Source organism: Alligator sinensis, unplaced genomic scaffold (genome assembly GCF_000455745.1).
Source record: "Alligator sinensis unplaced genomic scaffold, ASM45574v1 scaffold361_1, whole genome shotgun sequence".
NCBI classification, from domain to species: Eukaryota; Metazoa; Chordata; order Crocodylia; family Alligatoridae; genus Alligator; species Alligator sinensis.
The window spans coordinates 2,933,181-2,953,831 of NW_005842007.1; positions in this window are offsets into that span (position 1 = coordinate 2,933,181).

Genomic DNA, 20,651 nt, shown 5'->3' on the forward strand with positions numbered 1-20,651 from the left:
CTTTTGCTAAATTTGCTCAAACCTAAACAAGCTTGTTCAAATATTAGTTAAACAATATGGTGATATTAAAGAAAATACTTCAATATTGTAGGGGAACCATTAAGTTTTTTTTCTTTCTTTCCTCTGAATTGTCATAAAATATGGGGGAATACCTATGCACTTGCTTAGGAAGGACTAGATCACATCAGTAGAACTCTGGTATATTATTGATTCCTGCGTGGTAGAGAACAAGGCCTTCATATTTTAGGTTAGCCAAATAGATCAGTCATCTTTGGGGGTGGAAAATAAATTTCTTACAAGGCAAGATTGGAGGTTTTTTCCTATTTCCTCTCAGCATCATGGAAGTCTGATTTGATCATCAGGAAGCCAATTTTGTTACAATATTGTCTAGTAAAAGAATCATCTTAGGCCAATTCTAGGTTTGAACCTTAGCATGGGACCCAAGCAGATTCTGGCCAGCATTTACAGAGGAGATGGAAGAGTTCTTTTAGGCCTCACATATATTATAATACCTTTTGTCTGTATCCTCATACACTTGCACAAGACAAGGAGCTCTCAGGTGCTAGTGGTATTCTATAGGGCCCTTCTAGATGTCCAGGTAAGGGCATGATAGGATCTGATGTGCAATCCATGTAATCATGCCTCCTGCCATGCCACACGTGCATGACAGGAAGGATGACTGTGGGATCCAGCATCGTATCCAATCACACCTCATTGCTGGTGCATGGGGAACCTGGGATGCCTCCCTCTGCACCAGCAAGTAGCAAGCTCTTGGAACTGGGAGTCCTGCAGCTGATGGGACTCGCAGCCATGGTAGTGCCTCACGTGTTGTCATAGCTAAGAATCCTGTCAGTGGTGGGACTCCCAGCCATGGCATCATGTGGTGCAACTCTGTGGCTGGGAGTCCTGTCTTACTATTTGTGCAAATTAAGCGGGATAGAAAGCAGCTATAAAGTTCTTACACATTTTCCAGCTGTACTTTATAGTTGGATGGACCTTTTATTGCATGATAGTTACTTTGCACGTGTAGCCAGTCTAAATTAATTGTGCAATTAACCAATCAATTGCATAATACATGTAAAGTGTAGAGGGGGCTATAGATAACTCTGGGTGGCCAAACAAGATGCCAGAAATAAGCATAACCAAGCCATCAGTCAGTTGCATGCATTAAGGTCAAGGTCTGAATCATCTAAACTGGCACTGGGTACCTTGGTATAAGAGGTTGCACTTCTTAAGAGTTGAAATTATACTAAGATCAAGCGTGGTTGAAAGAGCTCCACAGATCTGAAAATCAAGCCACTTATATTTATATGCCTAAATATGCCTTATAGGGTGCATCTACACATGCACTTTACTGTGGAGTAGACTAATTAGTTCCACAGTAAAGCATTATCATCTACAAGCGAGCCAGAATTAGGGTGCAGTAAACTAATTAACTCTGCTTTAAGATAGTATTGTCCCTGACAATCTTACAGCAGAGTGATTTACTGCACTGAAACTCATGTCTAGATGCTGACAGTGGGCATACATTGCATCCAGTCCGCTCAGCCAGCCGGGGGTCTACTCCACTGTGGCTCAAATTACTGCTGTTCCGAGTGCACATGTAGAAACTGGACCCATGAGCAATTTACTCTGGCTTGAACTGCTCTGGAGTTTTTTTGCATTAATTGCATGTGTAGATGCACCCACAGGAACATAACTTAAGGCAGCTGCATTTGAAATGTCTTTCTTATATCTCAACACTGCTTTGTATTTAACAAAGTATTTATGGGAATGCATGTCTTTGGTGTTGGCTAGGCTGTGTTTGCTTGTTGTGTATGACAGAGCTTCTCAACTCACTCTCACTTCTGTTAAGATGTAAGGAAGTACTAGTCAATACCTACATGCTGGTGCAGGAAGCTGTGGATTTTTTGACACCTTTGTGCTTTTTTTGGATGCTCTAAGAGCTGCCAGCATTGTGTTCAGAGAGGGTTGGCCCTTTTTCTTTTTCTTGTATATGGTAGCTGATTTGAGCCAAATCAAGCATTTAAACCTAAGGACACAAAAACAGTAAGCGTTGCTATTGGCATGCACTGGCTGGCAACCAATATGCTTTTATTGACAATTGTTATACTTTTGTTTTAACATGGTAGATCCAACAATACAGATAACAGTGAATTTGTTGCTTTTTTATTTCCAGATTTCAACTTTTCCCTCACACTGTTGAACTGTGCTACCAGATCTCCTTGCTGCATACTAGTGAAGAGTTGGCCATGGTTGTGGTGGGACCTCTGACCTTGAATGCAGTGATGCTTCTTATGGTTCTGATCAGATGGGGCTGTCAGCAAGTGTTTGACTCATTCCCTTCCTTCTTGTCAAAGTTTATCATGGCTATGGGACTCTGGACAATACTAGACCCCTTGGCAGTGTTTATAGTGGATGCATTCCTGGGGGTAAGTCACTTAAAATAACGTGGACATGAATCTTTGATGTAAAAGTTTATTTCATTCAGTGAATCAGTGAAAGATGTGAAATTCCACCCCTGCCAACTGAATATGAAGTTTAAAAAAAATAATTGAAATAATATTGTTATGTACATATTAACAAAGCTTTTGTCTCTTGGATCCCCTCCCCTCCATTTCTGTATAAAAGTATGTATTATGTATAAGGCTATATATAGGGAAAAGTATAATTAAAAGGATCAACTAATGAGTGATCCTTAATATTAGCATTTCATATTTTTCTAGGTGCTTTCTAAAAATTAAATGTAAAGAAATTAAACTATAAAATTACAAAAGCAAAAAGAAGGGTTATAATGTCCTTCTCTAATATACAGGGTAGTTAATACCATTTGTTAGTAAAATTAGAAATCACTTATAAGGCTGGGATTCTGAGACATCCTTATTTCCACCATACATAACAAACATTATTCTCTTCTTTTCACATTTAAAATCATTAGTATGATTTCATATAGTAAGTACTATCTTCCATGGATTTCAAATGCTTTAGGGATAGATGTTATGGATATGATGCCCAATATCAGATAGGGTACTACTTGCACCACTACAAATTCACGACCAGTGTCAGGTCTCCTAACTCTTAAGCCCCAGGCTTCTTAACTGATGCTTCTTTGTGTTACTTTCTTTATAGGGTTTTTTCATTAAAATCCTGTTTGAGTTTGGACTATCATGGCAATGGTTTCATTTTTTACCATATTTTAGAATGTAGCAACAAACTGATTTACATGAAATAACTCTGTCTTTTTATCGGTAGCATAAAATAAGCACAGACCTTTGTTCTAGTTGTTATTATTCTCATTTAGGAATGATCTATGGCAGTGGTTCTCAACTGGGGGCTCTACAGCCCCCTGGGGAGCCATGAGCAGGTTTCAGGGGGGCCCAAGTGTGGTATGGGAAAAAGCCCCCTCAGCCCCCTAGGGCTGAGGTTAGTCCTGAGGTAGGGGCAGGGGTGGGCCTGCCCCACGTGGCCTTACAGCCTCCATCTTGTGGGCTCCATGCTGGTGCTGTTTAGGCGAGCGGGGCCACGGAGCTCCCTGTCACTGAGCCCTGTCCACTGCACCCTGGGCCATGTGGGTGTGGCTGGGGAGCTGGGCAGTTGTTGTGACACAGGTGGGCCATGGAGTTTTTATAGCACAATGAGGGGACTTCCGAAAGAAAAAGGTTGAGAACCCCTACCCTATTGAGAAGGAAAAAGGAGTTTTCTGAATCTTCAACCTTGAATTACTGGTGTAATTAGAAAATTAGATTGAAAAACTAAAGACGTCTTTGTCTTACTTTGTTGTGGAAAGGCAATGCAGGAATCCTCTTCCCCTAGTGCAGGATGTGTATGTGGAGGTGAGGCAAATTGCAGCTGCTGCACAATGTTAACTTAAAAGGAGAGTGGCTAGACTTATAGTAAAATGCCTTTCTAAAATAGGGCCAAATTTTCAATATGTGTAGCAAAAGTAGCCTGGTAACACAGATGCATAACAAAGCATCTGGGTGCCTGGAGCAACTCTTCCCTTCCCACAAGTGCCACCCAGGGCACCTGCCCTGGTTGCCCTTTCCTAGTTATGCTACTGCCCTACAAAAAAACGTGATTTGATCTTGAAAAAAGCTAAATATCCGCAGCTCCCGTTTGGTTCAAGTTTGTTTCTGTGGTAGTTTCTGTGGCACAAGAATGTTGTTCTTAAGTCCATTCATATTCAACAAAACATTTCAGTATATGCTTAAGTCCCTCTTAAATTAATGAGACTTAATTAGATGCTTATTATGTCTTTTGCTGGTTAGAAATGAGCTGCTGAATCAGGACCTGAAATGTTAATGATAATGTTAATTTGGTATTATTTTATTGGCTAGCCATAATTAGGTTTTTTTTTCCTTGAAATTACTTTCCATGGGAATTTTGCTATTGACTTCAGTAGTGGGTTTAGTCCAAGCCAGACGGGATTCATTATTAATAGATGCCAATTAAATGGACTCTTGTGTCTATTCAGAGAAAAACTTGAAATAAAAATAATATAAATAAGTTTTTTATTACATGACTGGAGAAGTTCTGAGAATACATTTCCCTCCATTCTTCATACTCAAAATCTGGCAGTGTTATCTACCTCAGGAGGAACCCATTTGTTCAAATATTATACAGTAGTCTAAAATGAAACTATCACTTATGTGTAGTTTTTGTAATCCATTTGTAATATTTTTTTCTTCCTGGCATTCTTTCAGCAGCTATTTCAGATTTACTTGCCAATAAATGTATTTTAGATCCAGCCTTTTGAAACTGTTGTTTTGGTAAGACAAGGTTCTTTGGATAAATCTGATATCTTTTATTAGACCACCTCAAAGTGTTGGAAAAATTCTTATTAGTAAGCTTTCAGGCACAAACTCCCCTTGTCAGGCCTGCTAAGAAGAATACTTCCAACACTTTGAGTTGGTCTAATAAAACATATTGGATTTACCCAAAGAACCTTGTCTGCCTATGTCCTTAGACCAACATAGCTACAACCCACACCCCTGAAACATGTTGTGGTAATACACTGAGTTGTATTAAAGTGATAATATGTTTTAGTATTCAAATGATCTTATGAAAGATGACAAATTGATACCCCTGGAGATTATGGCTAATTCATAATTGTTGTTATTAAAGAAGAAATACAAAATAGTTGACAGAAAATTTTTTTAATTTTTCTAAATTAACAGTCAATTAAAGGAGCAATTAAACATCTAATTCTGTAACCATTTGCTACCTACCACTATAGAAGGATGGGTCAGTGGGTATGGTACAGTCCTAGGACCTAGGAGTGTTGGTTCCATGTTTCTCCTCTGTCAGAGTCTTCCCCGGGGAGCTTAAGTCATTTAAGGTCACCCCCAAAAAATTAATTTGGTACCACAAGTGCAACCTTCACAGAATTTAGGCACCTTATAAAGTTGTTTCAGTGCCTCAGATTCTGCTATTATACACACACGGAGGTGCCACTATCTTGGCTGAGTTCAGCATCTTGACACATCTTATGCTTGAGGCCATTCAAGATTCATATACTAGGCACCTCCATACCTCAGTCTCCTGAGTCGCCCTTTCTGGTAAGTGTGCTTAGAGCATACTTAACATGCCCCAGCAGCATTAAACTCAGTAGAAAATGCAACAGCCAACATCACTTTAATTCAAAAGCAGACAATAGGAGGAAGTACCCAGCTTTTATATAAGATAAATGATTAGAGCACTTGCTCAGTAAGTGGGAGATTTGAGCTCCATGTCCACCTTAGCTTGGAGAGATGCCAACACAAACCTTCCTCCTCTAGGGAGAGTACTCAGACCACTGATTTTTGTTGAGTTAGGCCACTGATTAGCAAAGAATTCCAGACTCATGGGCCAGAAGGAGAAAGAGCAACATGGAACATGACTCAGTAGCTCAGTGATGGGCTAGAAGGGTCCTCAAGAGATCAGTTAGTTCAATTTCCTTCTCAAGGCAGGAACATTTCTATATGAACTGTCCCAGGATGTTTTCCTGGTTTGTAATAACCTCTTGTGATGTTCCCAGTAGACAGTTAATTGCCATCCTCTTCATAGCAACCATTTATAACAGAGGGGCTCAAACCCTGGCCTGCAGGCCACATCTGGCCCGTGCAGCTTGTGACACTCCCCATGTGCCAGAAAATTTGGCAGTGGAGGAATGGTGGCAATTAACATTGCCCACCCCACTCTTCCTGCTCTCCAATTTCCACACCTCCCACGGTCAGATCCAACCTAGGCTGAGCCTTTTGCTAGGCAGCCAGATTGGGCCCAAGCTGGGTCTAATGCCACGTGGCTGGATCAGGCCTGGGTAGACTTTGTCCCCATGTGACTGGGCTGCTGCCCCCACTACCCAGGGCCAGGCCCAGGCCATTGCCATGAAGCTAGATTGGGCACGGGTCATGCCTGCCTATATGCTGGATTGGATCCCCACCACGTTCACCCCCAGGGCTGGATCTGGCCAGGGTATGGACCCATCATTGTCCATGAGGCTTGCAGGTTGAAAAGGCTGTGTACTATGGGTTTATAACCACTTTCAGTCATCTCTTTTTAAGACTAATCAACCCCATTTCTTCCAACCTTTTCCCATATGTCATGTTTTCTAGAACTGTAACCAATTTTATTGCTCTTCCTTGGATTCCCTCCAGTCTGTTCTTCCTTTATTATTCTTAAAGTGTGGTCTTCCCATATTAGGTGTAATACTCCAGGTAAAGCCTTATCAGTGCTAAGCAATGCTTTCTTGTTACCTTTTATGTCCCAATATTGTTTGGACCAGAGTCTCGAATCCAGGATCCTCCTCCTTTGAGGTGAGAGCCCTCATTTCTGAGCTATGGAGACATAATCCATCTTGCCACTCCCTCTGGCCCTTTGAATCTTGTAGTCCTGGATACACAGGTGCAGTTTCAGCGAAAGAGGTAGTGTGTGTCCACTCTCAGCTTTGCCCTCATCACCAGGCTAGAGGTATTCTCATGCATCAAAAAAATTGATGAAAAATAAATTTCCTTTTTCCATTGGTGCTCAAAGACCTATAAGACACACAACTCAGTGGTTTTGTTTCCACTGGGGTGGCAGTAAAACACCAACATGCTAATTCAGTGGTTTACAGATCTTTTTCAGACCAATGAACCACAGTCAACTTCCAAAATATCTTTGGAGAACTGTACACCTATATTAAACCTTGACCTCAGCAACCATCAATGATCTGCAGATCACCATTTGGGAACCACTGTATTGGTTGGTTAATTACAATTAGAGATGGTCAAAAATAGGGGGGGAAAATTAGTTTTTAGAAAACTCTTTCATTAATTTATGGAATATCAAGGCATTCTTGTCACTGAAATGTGCAAGCCATAATGTAATGTGAATCTATGTGTGTAACAGCAGGAGGAACCAGGGGGCAGTCTGCAAAGCTGTGATGTCTGTTAATTTGGGCTGCAAGTCCCAGAAACCCCCAGGGCCTTGGGCATAAGGGGAAAAGAAAGAGGAAGCTTGAGGGTAGATTAAGGGGAAGAGAGAGCAGCATGCATGTAGAACCTGGACAGCCCTACACATAGGAATGTACAGTGGATGTGGAGATCTCACTGGCTTTGTCAGCCAGGGCTGCAGATCGAAGGAGTTGGACTTAGATTTGGACATGAAGGACATGTGCCCCCTGCAGCTAGGGGGGCACAGCGGCGGTGGGAGCACAGCGGCAGTGGCAGGAGTGCGGTGGTGGTAAGCGGGGGAGCTCCTGCAGACGCTCCTTCAGATGCTGCTGGCAGTGGGGGGACAGGGTGGCAAGCGCTGACCAGGAATCGGCAACCACCCACAGATGCCACCGGCAGTGTTGGCAGCAGCCAGCAGAAATCACGAACCACCCATGGACACTGCTGGCAGTGTTGGTGGCGGGGTGGTGAGCAGTGACTGCTCACAGGCACCACCAACAGTGATGGTGGCATCTTTTTGTAGGGGGTTCACCCCCTATGCATTGCCCCTGGATTTGGGCAGCTTCAGGCTCATGTTTGAGCACTCTAGGCAGGGGCTTGTTTGGGGACACCTCCAGAGGTATAGTGGGGGAGGAAATAAGGCGCTGAGTGTAAGTTACCATGGTGTTGATGTTTCTTTAGCATTTACCTGTTCCCTCCAATTCGCCCATTGGCTTATGATCTCATGGGTGACTAATGCCTCCTGAGTCAAGAGGGGGCACTTGCCCCCCCAGCAGCCAGTCAATGAGAGAGGGGGAGTCCCCCACAGCTGATCATGCCAACCTGGGAGTGGGGTTCCCCCATGGCTAATCACACTGACTGGAAAGTGCACTGATACTACTGGGTGTACTGCTGGCACTTCTGGGTCAACACGATTGGCTGGCGGGGTGGGGGGGGGACAGAGGACTGTGGGGATCACTTCTCCTGGCGGCCCACTCATCAGCTGGTGTTCTGAGGGGGGGCACGAGTGCTCTCACCTGCCCCCCCACCTGTCGCCTAAGCAGGCAATGCTGGCTGTGAGGGGGTGCACCAGTGCTCTCAGGGGGTGCACGTGCACCCCTGTGTATCCCCTATGCATCACCACTGTGTGACCCTAATCTCTATGATTTTCTATATAAAAGTGGGAACTCCCCCTTGCTTCCTGTCCCAGTTCCTGGTGCTGCAGGGTTGGCACAATATTAAGCCCAGTGAAACAACATTTTTTTAAAATCTAGGAGCATCTGACTAATTTTGTATCTTCTTCAGCATGTTACAGATCTTGATACCTTTTTCAGTGCAGATAAAATGAGGATGGCCACATATTAAGGCCCTTTTTCTAATTTTGAGTTAAATTTTAATTGCTATTAATGGTATAATTTAACTAAACCAGGAAGCAGGGTATATGAATATCATTTAACTTTTGTTAAACCTTTTGATTTTCATGAGCAGCTGTTAACAATGCTAACTAATTATTACTTTATGTGGCTATAAGGTATACTCACATACTACAGTGATGGAGGCCATGTAAGTGTCAGCATAGATAGTCAAAGCTATTTGGTGATACTGGCTTCAGTGAGTCTGAATCTATTTCCTTGGAGAAATTATTAAATAGGAGAGCCAGATCATAAGAGAATTAGCTTATTTGTTAGTTCTGCATTGAGATATATTATTTATTGTTGTGGCTTTTCAAATTCTGATATTTTAAAATTCTGAAATCCTAGAAATTTGTCAATTTTTTTATTGAGGGGGTCAACCTTTCTCAGCAAATGCTGAGCAAACCCCTGTTGTTGATCGGCTTGTTACCTCCTTTGTGTTTTTCATCTAACTAGGTCATGATAAAGTTCTGTAAATCCACTTCCTGCTTTGCATTGCTAATGGAGAAGTTATGTTAAGATGCATTTAGTAACATACACATACATTCTGAGCCTTGAGTCGGGCATCTCATGTAATTTATCACCTTCAATTTCAAAATATAGCAACAAATTGTTGACATGATTTGGAAAAGAGAGTTGTGTAATGCCAGCCTTAAAAGCATATACTCACCAAATAACATACTGGCTGTTTGCTGTATCTTGTAGGAAGCTAAATTTTTCTAATGATAAGCATAGGTCATTTTTAGAGGTACCTGTTTGGGATCATGCCCTGGGACAAGACTTGTATGCTTATTCAGTATTCATAAGAGGTTACTACTCTAGTCATTTTATATTGTTCAGTGTAGAATTTGCACTATACCTACAAAATAAGGTGTTTTTTCTCCATACTTATCTTACTTGTTGTCCTGCAATGTATCAGTTAATCTATATAATGGTTTATGAGACGGCATGGATTTGACTCCACATGCTGCCTCTGCAGGATAGATTTTAGCTGCGTTTAAATAATCAAGGAAATAGAAAAAATAGGTAAACCAACTATGTAGTTGGGATTTTGTTTTTAATTTTATGGAGCAGGATCCTAAGTTTTGTTTCTTTCAAATAAAATTAAATAATTATTTAAAGAGGTGTTCATTCTTCTCTGTCTATAGATAAACAGGCTCACTGTGTTTGGAATTTTCTTTTTTTTATTTTTACTATTTATTAGAGACTTACCTACAGAGTAGAGATGCCCATTGCTGATGCTGCAAAGCTTTACTGGCTCTTCTTAAGAACAGAACAATCAGGAATTCCTGGTTTATTGGTTACCTTGATGCTTTACACAAGTCTGTTCATCATTTCATCTACAATATTGTACATTTACTTTCTAAGGTAAGCCCTCCTTTCAATTCTTATAATTCTGAAGGATATTATGCTTAAATCAACATGCTCCACTGGTGTTTCATCATTTAAGATGATGTGAAAATATGTATATAATTTATATTGACAGCAGGTAGTGCACAAAATCACAGATAATCAGGAAGTTAATTCTAGCTCTCTTTCTATAGCAGAGATGCTCAAAGGAAAACATAAAGTTCCTCATCAGAAGGACAATTTATGGTTTTATTGACTTCCAGTACAATGTTGAAATACCTCTAAATGACTTAGGAACTTAAATTATACTGGGCGCATCTACATGTGCACTTTAATGCACAGTAGCCTATTCTACTGTGCATTAGAGTGTCGTGTCAAAACCATGCTAATACACTAATGGGCTTTTAAAATTAAACTACTGAGCAGTAAGAGTCACTACAAAAGCATGCACTTTTGCTACTGCTCTTTAGGGCAGCCTAATGCGCATTTAGTTAGTACCTCTCCTTAGAGGTATTAAATTTAATGTGTAGTAGCAAAAATGCATTAATGAACATGTAAATGTACCCAATGACTTTCAAAGTCCCATTGACTTTTGAGAATAGGATGCAGATGTCTACCTGGTTGTAAGTGTTTGGAAAATTTCATCTTTCAACTTCCAGGCACAGAATGGGTCAAGAGCAGGAAAAGGAGTACCTATCACTCTTTGTATTCCAGTTCAGCAGTTCCTTAACCCAGCCATAACCTTATTCATCCCCAACTGTTACAAGATCAAAATGTAGTGTAGCTGCGGATCTTTCCATTGCCTAAATATACTTTGCCCCACCTATTCTGGCCATGCACCTATTCTGGCCATGCACTTTTCCTTTTTGTATATGTAAATATTCTCCCCTCATCTCCATCATGAGATATCTCCAACCACTCTTCTTACCACTTTTCTACCAGGCAGTTTTAGCTGTACTGATATCATTGCTGTATATGGGCCAGTAGGAACAAAATAAATTGGTTATCTGATTGATTGGATGAATGATTTTCTTTTATTTTGATTCTGTGTAACTCAGAATTTTTTACTGGTACTTGAGTCACTCAATGATACACTTTAGACATGTACACATACATGTTCCATACAAAGGCAAGACATTCTTATCCTTTTAAGGATAAGAATGATCAGTATCCTGTTTGCATCTGACCTAGCCATTCCTCTATCTTCCTCTTTCCAGAACTCCATTGCAGCAGACAGAACAAGATAAATGGCAATCTAAATTTCTACAAAGTATTTCAAAGCTTCTACATTCCTGGAAGCTGTACACAACTCCAATGTACTGGTAGTCAAGTTAATTAGTTTTTGAGATGTTAATGCCTTCTTAATCATTGACTTAATAGTTTTGAATAGCTTCATAAGTTTTAGCTGCTGTCGTTTATTACTCAGGAAAATTAATTTAAATTAAAACATTTGTAAGGCAGGTTTTTATGAGAATATTATGAACATCTTCATTGTCTGGGGAACAGGTGCAGGATCATCAAAGATTCTTTCCCTTCTGGATCAATCTTCCCATAATGTTTTCCAATAAAAGAGGGAGAAAAAAACTTAGCTAAAAAAAAAGCCTCTTTGGACAACATATTTTAAAAATCATTCATAAGAAAATAATAAAGTAAAAGATGGACAGCACAACTTGTTATACTGCATAAGATTTTCAGAGTGTTTTCCTTGATGGTAAAATCATGGTACATAAAATGTGCATGGATTTTAAAAGAAGTATTTAAAGTATTGAATTCTGTGCAACAAAACCAGGTCTCTGGTGAAAGGTCCATTTTTTGTTCTTTATTTGTACAGCACCTGGCCCAATAGGTGCTGGTTTTGTACTAGGGATCCCAGGAACTACAGTAATACAACTAAATAAGACTGCTTTAAATTTCTTTAAGGAAAATGCATCTGAGCTAATGGGGTTTACACAATATAAATATGACTGCGTATGGATCTAAAATGATCAGTGTCATTATTAAGCCTCCTTTGTAGAGAAACCACAGAATTCCCAGTTACTGTTATAGCTAATAGTAGCAGTATCAAATGAATACCTAGGAAGCCACTCCATTCCAAGAGGTAATGTTTTCAGGAGTAGAAGGAATAAAAGCACTTGCACACCTATTTACATCTTTCATAATCTAAATGCCATTGTTGTTCTTTGTCTCCTATTGGTTTTCATCGGAATCTATGTCTGAGTAAAGTAAGGAATGCTCACATTGTTCTGTAGTGCACACCACACTCCCCCAACCTTCTCCCTGTCCCTAACCTGCCAGCCATTTATATTAAAAAAACATTAAAAACCCTAGGTCACCTTCCCTATCCACTAAGCCCACTCCTGAAAGCTATCCTGAACATCAAATCTCAATGCTCAGCTTTCCCCCAGTCCAACACTCCTCTCAGTAGGTTCAGTACTCACTCAAACTGAGCAAAACACCAGAAGTCAGCTGGTGGCTCTCCCTTCTGGGCCCCAGTTCTTATCTGTACTGCCTTTAATGAGAGAAAATCAGCAAATGAAAGACAAGTAGTGGTCATGACTCATAGAAGGGCTCAATTCCTTCCCAGCAGATCTTTTCTAGGAATCTGTCTTCCTTAGTCTCTCATGTGCTTTGTATGGCCAACCAGGTAATGTTGGAGGGGAGAGGTGCCTTGTGTAGCTTTGGGTATTTGGGGTGACTCTTAGAGTTGCCTAAATAGAGATATGGAAGTACCCTAAATTGCATTGGCTAGATGCACCTTTCTTCATGTTACTTGTAATAAAAATTAGAGTTGTTTAGCAGTGTGTCAATGAAATGTCTTCTTTTTTTTGTAAGACAATGCCAGTTCATTAAAATCAAAACTGGTCAAGGCAATTGATTGGTTTTGATAAATTTCCTGAAGACAAAATTTTGCAAAATGTTTCAAATTGCTGAAATATTCTCTTTCCAGATTTTCTAAATGAAATGGTTCAACTGTGTTAAAAAAGACTGTCATAAATTTAAGTTAAGCACATCCACATATTAAAAATGTAAAAATAAATTTTGAAAGATTGAAATAATTTTTTTTTCTTTTTTGCTGATTTTGATTTTGTGTAAACTTTTGAAATTTCAACTCTCCTCCAATTTTACAGAGGAAAATATTGTCAAGCTCTCAAAACTTCTTGTGGTAAAGTCACAATTTCCCACAATATTCTGTTAAAATGACCTCATCATTTACTGACTTAAGTAAACTCTTCCTCCGCTTATTATAGCATCCTTGACAATAAATCTTTAAAGTGACCTGTAATAAAACATAATTTGATGTTCTTTCTTTTATAAAATAAATAAATTGGTGAAATTTTATACTTGGTTTTATTTCTTTAGGTAACAGCTGATTTCCAACCCTGTACTCCCTTCCTTTGAGCATTAGCAAGAGATATTACTATTGCCACATTTACAGAAACCATGTTAAAATGTGAGGAAGGAATGTTTTAATAATTTTCACATATAAGAAGAAATTACAGCGTGCGACAGGCGGAGGCAAAGTATTTTTTGGCAAAATGCACACAAAAAAGCTTGAAGATAGAGGATTCACAATTCCTAATTAATTCAAAGTTATTCAAAGTTAAATTAAGGTGCCTTTTTTTAAGGTACATTAAGGCAATTTAGGTGCACGTCTACACCTGGATGTGTTAATGCCCATTAAGGTGCATTAAATTTAGGTGCAAATAGCTAAGTCACATTAGCGCATATGCAGACGCAGCAATGCACATTAACACAGTGCCTATCCATTGGCACACACCGTGTTAATGCTCATTAGTGCATCTACACGTGTACTAACATGACTTAACTACTTGCGCCTAAATTTGATGCCTTCTTTATGCAGGCATCAAATTTAGGCTCACATAGCCTTAAATCTCCATTTTTAAGGAGCAATAAGGGCATGCATGTGTAGACACATGCCCTTGATGCACCTTAAAATGGCAATTTTAGACTAAGCCTGCTTACAAGTGGCATGTGTAGATGCACCCAATAGGAGTAATTTAGGTGATTAAGTGAAATTTGTGGCAGAATTAAGGCACCTATGCTGAAAAAAAGCAATGTAGAACATCCCTCAGATCTCATTAGATGCCTACATTATTTTAGTGCCTACATTTGGACAGCAAAAATTGCCTGTCATGTGGAAAGAATTCACAGAGAGCATTTGGGAGCATGGTTGTCTAGTCATATGCTCAGAGTCTAACACATGCAGAGAAGCACCCTACTTTGAACAGCTGGACACTTAACTGTTGCCTAAGCTTCACTGTGCTCCACATAAGAGGTGAATCAGTTCCTATACCTTGTCTAAATCCTTGAAGAGACCCAGGGCATTAGGTATGCTCCAAGCATGCCTAACACACACCAGCAGCACTGAGGTTGGTGTAAAGCACAGCAGCCACTATCAATTTTAATCCATGTTGTGGTGGTGGTGGTGATGGGAGCTGGTGGCGGTACCTAATTTTGCATAATTGCATCATGTTTACACCACTTGCTAGGTTAGAAGGAGCCCTCTTTTATTTCCCTGCAAATGCTACATCCACCCCAAAAGCTGACACACAACCTAATGGAACATGTACAAAATGCAACATGATTGTGACTTGGCCTGAATAGGAAAGAATCCATTATAGATACTCATTATAACAGCACATGCAGCAAGACAATACTCAGGAATAAGGACCAGCCATGTGTCCTAATCCTTTCTCCTGTGCACAGTTATGGGGGAAGAAAGCAGAAAAATTAGAATCTGAATGGCTTTTGCTACTCCCCAAGTTCAAACTAAGAAGGTAGTGCAGAAATGGAAGTACACTCACCTCTGTCTCTCCCTTTCTCCCCCTCTTCCCCACCCTTCCTTTCTTCCCTGGCCAATAAAAGGTCACCTGAGAGCCAGTGGAATTGTCATACCTCCCATAAGCCTGGGTAGTTAGATTTAGAATGAATTTGGGATTAGTAAGAGGGGGGGAAATCATCTGAAGGCTCCATTAGCATTAAGCATTGATATGTTCTGATGTTTAAAACATAAAACTGTCTGAAAAAATAATTGACATTAGGCTTTTTTTTTCAAAAGATTTACAGTATTTCACCTGTTTTCATAACTAGCTTTTCTTGTGGCACATTTTTTGCTATACCATACTTTTCAGTTCTCTACCAAAACACACACGTGCCATGCAAAAAGTGAAAAAAAAACAAAATATTTTTTTCCAACAAAGGAAGTTTAACTTGTATAGGTTTTAAGTTTTGAGCAAAAGATAGTTGGTTCTTGTTTTACATGGCTTTTTTGGCCATCTTGGAACTGCAAAACTTTTGTGTATGTTTAACTTTAGGCATTACATTACATCCATAGGACTATTCATAGTAATGCATAAAAGTAAGTAGTGCAGAAGTCTTCACCAGATCAGGGCTATGTTGGATCCTTTAGTTAAGTCCAACAATTCTTTTCTAGAGAGTATGTAATAGAGTTTGGATGCTGTACCTATTAAATTTTTTTAATGGATACATATAAGAGAATACGCTACATTATAATCTGGAAAAATACCTGGCTACTGGTCAGCAAAAAAAATAGAGAAATGGAGAGAAGCCCAAACACTTCAGACATTTGTTGGAAGAATATCAAAGAGAGTTGAATTAACAACCACTTCACACAGAAACAAATGTGTTTTTATCCTTAGGCTAAACAGCGAAGGTTGGTTATTAGATGTATTTCAACGTGTTCACAGTGATGAAACTGCATTCTTTGTTCCATTTGACCTGGAGATCTCCAATCAGGAGCTGAGCTACATCATGAAAAAGGCTGAGCAATGGAGAGGAATCAATGGTGAAAGACGAAAGGTGAGTAGCATAGAAAAATTCTGTAGAGAGATTGTAATATGGTGGCCTACATACATGCTCTCTTTTCATGGGTATAAAGTGTAGGAAGAGAAGTTCAAATGGAAATAATTCATAGAGAGCATTTGAGAGCAAAATTACTTAGTCATATGCTCAGAATCTCATACAAATTACATCACCAAAGACAATGCGGTCTTGGGATGCTCTAACCTCCTAATTCGGCTATGCCAAAAAAGCAAGAGCACATGCAACTACACCATCACATAAGCCCCTAAAATAACAGAGTTTTGCAGTCATTGGAAGTAAACATGGCTCATACAAAAAGTGTTTTTTTTCCATCTCACCAAATTAAACTGTGAAAGGAATGAGCTTGATAAGCTAGAAAGGTCATAGGTGTATCTCACTCGAGGGCACCTGCACCTCAGTGAGTCACAGCTGAACTTCTGTTCCCAGTTACTTCCTAGAGTTCCGTAGAGGCCTGTGTTGTACCAGGAGTTCCATCCAGTGAGGGAGACTAGGATTAGGTGGGTTGAAGCTAGGGTGCTGTATTTGTGTCAAAAGTGGGGAAATCACCATCTGCTGAATTTATAGTCTCTTCTTTTAACCTTTGTTACAAGTTCTATGGAGCAGGAACCATCTTTTATTCTGTATTTGTTTACTGGATCCCCAATCACCACCACAATGCAAATAAACAACAACATCATTATAGACCAGCATATCTGTCTTTTCACTCTATAGCACTGAACTATCCTTATTGACTATTTACAATACAATTATTAAGGAAGTATTAGAGTGCATGTCAACCAGGTTTACAGATTCGTGAGTCCCTCTGGTCCTACCATTGGAAAAAAAATCTGTTTGGTACAAAATGGACTGTTAAGTCTTGATACTCAGAGGGTGCATCTACAGAAGATGCTTTACTGAGCAGTAGACATTTACTTCACAATAAAGCATTGCCATCTACATGTGCAGGCACTTACTGTGCAGAAAATTAGTCTACTGAATTCAGTACCTGCATTTGCAGGTAGTGAATTAACTGTGCAGTAGTTGCTGCACAGTTGCACATGTATAGATGCCAACAAAGAGCAAATTTGCTTCCGGTCACCCTCACCAGCAGGGGGCCAACCTCAGGCTTACCCCAGTGGCATGGGGCTCAGAGCTTCTCCAGCATTGGGGATGGCTGGGGTGGCTCTTTGCCTGCCCCAGCCTGGCCTTTAAAACTGTGCTGTGACCCCAGACCTATGACACCTGCTGCCTGCCTCTGGCAGTCGGGTCCTGTAGCAGTGGCCCTGTGCCAGATGCAGCAGCATCACAGACACTGGCAGTGGCATATGGGCCCAAGCCCACCACCTGCCTGCCTGCCAAGTGCCGTGCCCCTGGGCTGCAGGCACCTGCCCAGACCTGGCAGCATCTGGGCCCACAGCCATAGTCCCTGAGGGACATCAAGGAAGCCATGTTACATCTTCCCTAATGCCCTACATCACATCCTGAGGGCCAACTGGTACCAGGATGAGATCGCAGATCTTGTGGCACTGTGGGATGATGCCAAGGTCCAGAGCCAGTTTGCCCAGGGTGGGCACTCCAATGCCCATGTCTGTGATGCCCAGTCAGGTGCTGCCCACAGGACCATGCCCTTTATGCAGCAGCTAGACTATGTCCTCACTCCCCTTGATGGAGCCATGCCATTTTCTTCAGCATGGATGGTCTGTCAGAGCCTCCGCTGTGGCCTGGTAATGATGACTTCTCTGTGGGGGAGGGCCTCTAGGGGCACCAGGAGCACATCCTAGTGGATTCCCCACCCTTGGACTTGTTCAGCACCTCTGGGAGCCTGGGCCAGCAGCTACCACAGCAGCTCCAGTTGCGCAGCCCCACCCAGGAGTTTGGGGATGGCACCACCTCTCCTAATGAACTCCAGCTCCTCCCTGGAGGGGACCACTGTCCAGGCAGCCATGTGCCATGCTCTGCACTCCAGGATGCTGGTGGGAGTCACATGTCATCACTGCCAACAAGGACAGACTTTGACTGCTGGGGACACCTGCCATTCCCATCTGGTAAGCCCTGCACTGGGAAGACAGCACTTCCCTCCCTGGCCCTGGCCCTGCCCCTCCTCTCTGCTCTGCTTGGCTGAGCTTCCCTCTGGCCCCCAGAGTTTCCCCCCACCAAAGCATGCAGGGAGGTGGGAGGTAGTGCAAAACTTAATTGAGCAGCCAGTGCCCTCTCAGCTATGAAGCCATGGAACTCTCACACATCAATGCCTGTGGCAACGTCCTCCTCAGCTGCAGAAGGAAGGAATGCATAGCGTAGGCACAGGTACCCCTCCAGGTGGCAGAACATGTTGTGAGGAAGCATGGGTTTGCCCAAGGCACCATCGAAGCCCTGGGTCGAACACCAGGTTCTCTCATGCACCTGAAACACCATGGCGATCATCATCAGCTGGCAGTAGTGGATCAGACACCCCTCGATGTGTGCAAACAGCTCCTTGTGGTGCTTCCAAATGACTCTCACCAGGGGTATGCTTGGGGCACAGGCCATGTGTGGCGGGGTCCCTACCACGGGGCACTTCTTTGAGCCACCCTGGCGCTGGGGACATGGGAGGAGACTGCTTGGCCTATAGGAAAAGAAGGGGAGGAGTGGGTCTGGAGCAACTGTGGCAGACACTGCAAGGAGCCAGGCCTGGTCCAGCTTGGGAAGGAGGTGTGGAAAGCAGGCTGCCTGCAGCAAGCACCAAGTGGGCTGCCTGCCCTCATGAAGCAAGCAGGGATGGAATCCATGGCTAACAGCTGCCTGTACCAGAGTCTTCCTGGCCAGCTTACTATGGTCCCTTTGTGCATGACCCCAGTTTGAGGTCAGGCAGTGCACAACCCCCTGGAATAGTCCACGTTACCCCTGAAATGTTGGAAACTCTCACAAACAGCCTCTTTCTCCTGGCTCTGCAGGTCCAGCAGCTGCACACAGGGGAGTGGCACCAGCTTCCACTGGGGATGCACCCTCAGGATCACTTCCCCCTTGGCTGGGACCTTCCACATGCACCAGCATGCAGTGGTCCAGCAACAGTGGACCCAGACTGAACCCTGCTGCTGGACCGCCTGGTCACTGTGATGGAAGAGTGGCTGGTAGCTACTCCCAGGCCTGGCATGCTGAGGACATTGCACATGAATGGGAGAGGGATCAGGAGAGGTTGTGAGAGGACTGTGTATTCTGGGAGATGCTCCAATCCCTCAAAAAGAGGCACATCACCCTCCTTGAGAGCATACTGGAGGCCCAGGAGCAACAGGCCACTGCTATAACAGTGGAGGTCATGGAGGAGGACTGCTGCATGTTGGACACCATCCTGGCCCTGACAGTTTCGTTTGTGTGCCTGCTGCTCAGCCCCTGACCCTGGCCCTGATCCTGGCCCTGCCTGGGCCTTTGCAGGATCCTGGACATGTGGGCATCTTCAATGTCCCTGCCAGAGTCTGGACGGTGGCCCAGGGACTGGTCGGCTTCAATGTGGAGGCAAGGGGCTTCTGGTGGAGCAGTGAGCATGGCCACGTGCCTGCATGAGACAGAGGGGCAGACAGGGCTGGGGCTGACCTGGGTCAGGTGGCAGTCACTGTGGCAGTGAATGCAGTGAGCATGCCAGCAAACAGAAACTTGGGGCATGGGTCATCACTGCTGGGGCTGTGAGGTGAAGCAGCCATAGCAAAATGGACACAGGCTTTGTAGACAGAGAGAGCTGTGCATAGAGAGCTGTACCAGCATGCTGCAGACTGCTCTTAGCCAGAAAAACAGGTGGCCAGGGAGCACCATGTGGGACTGTTTTTTAAAGAGTGCCTCGGCACCCAGGCAGCTGTGGCCAGAGCCTCCAGGTCTCCCTAGCTGCTGCAGGGGGACAGACCAGGGCTGGAGAAGTCCTGGAGCAGGCTACTCTCATAAGCAGCAAATCTGCTCCCAAATGGCTGCAGAAGCTTTCCTAGGGCTGATTTACTCAGTAAAATCAAATAACATTAACTGCACGTGTAGACGTGCCCATTTATCGGTGATTTTATTTTATTTTATTTTATTTAACTTTTCTTTTTTATACACTGAAACTGCCATTTCAAAATAGGGTCTGAAAATTTGTAAGTCTCTTTAGCTGCATCTACAAGCTCAGCAGTTTATATAAATATATAGCCTCAGTTGTCACTGCTTTAAACATCTGACAGAGTTGTAATTATTTTCCTGTTTCTTTCTTGATGACAGTTTGGACCCCATAAGGAGAAATAAAAAGGTGAACTGGCCAACTGACAGAAAAAAGACCCAGATAGCTTAAAGGGCTGTGTGAAGCTTCAGTAGCTGATTCAATTCAGAGGAGATTCAGCCCGATTTGGGGACTGAATCTCTGAATCCAAATTGAATTGGGAGACCAATTAAAAGATCTGAATTGATTTGGAAAAAGATTCAGCAATTCAGCCATAGACTAAACAGACAGCTGACACGGATGCCTCTAGCTGGTAAGTCTGTTGGGGTTGAGGGAGTGGGGAGGGAAGAGATGTGGGGGAGGGAGGCATTGGGGCTGGTCCTGGGACAAGCTGCCCAGCCAGGGTGGGGGGGCATGGGAGGGGGCAAGTGGCAGCAGTGCCTGGTTTTCCACGCCGGCTGGCAGGGGGCGGCAGCACCCACCCCTCCTCACCCCCCGCAC